Genomic DNA, 493 nt, shown 5'->3' on the forward strand with positions numbered 1-493 from the left:
TTGCGAATTTTCTTCTTCCGGTCATCTTCGTTTTCAAGTTTATTTTGCGAAATTTCCGCCCAGAAAGTTCAGATAAGAAGCTGGCAGACAGACAAGTGACCCGCCGCCCAAAGGGTCGATTTCCTCGGGCCTGATTCGCCCAGCTTGAAATTTTATTCCTTGCTTAAGGGCCGTGGAGGAGGGTTCATTGCCTACTGCGGGTTCTGTGGACGCAGCTGTTGGGGAAACACAGGTGACTCACAGTCTGCTTGGGGAGGCGGAGGCGGCCTCGCTGGTAATCGTTTGCTGTGGTCACTGGCGTCGGGTAATCGATATTATCCATGGGCTGAATCGATCGTGGCTCCGAGCAGAGTTCATGAAGTTTCGAAGCGTCGTCAGTGCTGTATCACGAGAAGTGCAAGAAATCTGCAGACGGAGGCTTTGTCGAGAGGCGCCAGGGCACTCGGTCGTCCCCCCGTATGTGGCGTCGACGTTTCTCACGGCTCCCATTCAG

The sequence above is a fragment of the Penaeus monodon genome, chromosome 25, assembly GCF_015228065.2.
Source record: "Penaeus monodon isolate SGIC_2016 chromosome 25, NSTDA_Pmon_1, whole genome shotgun sequence".
NCBI lineage: Eukaryota > Metazoa > Arthropoda > Malacostraca > Decapoda > Penaeidae > Penaeus > Penaeus monodon.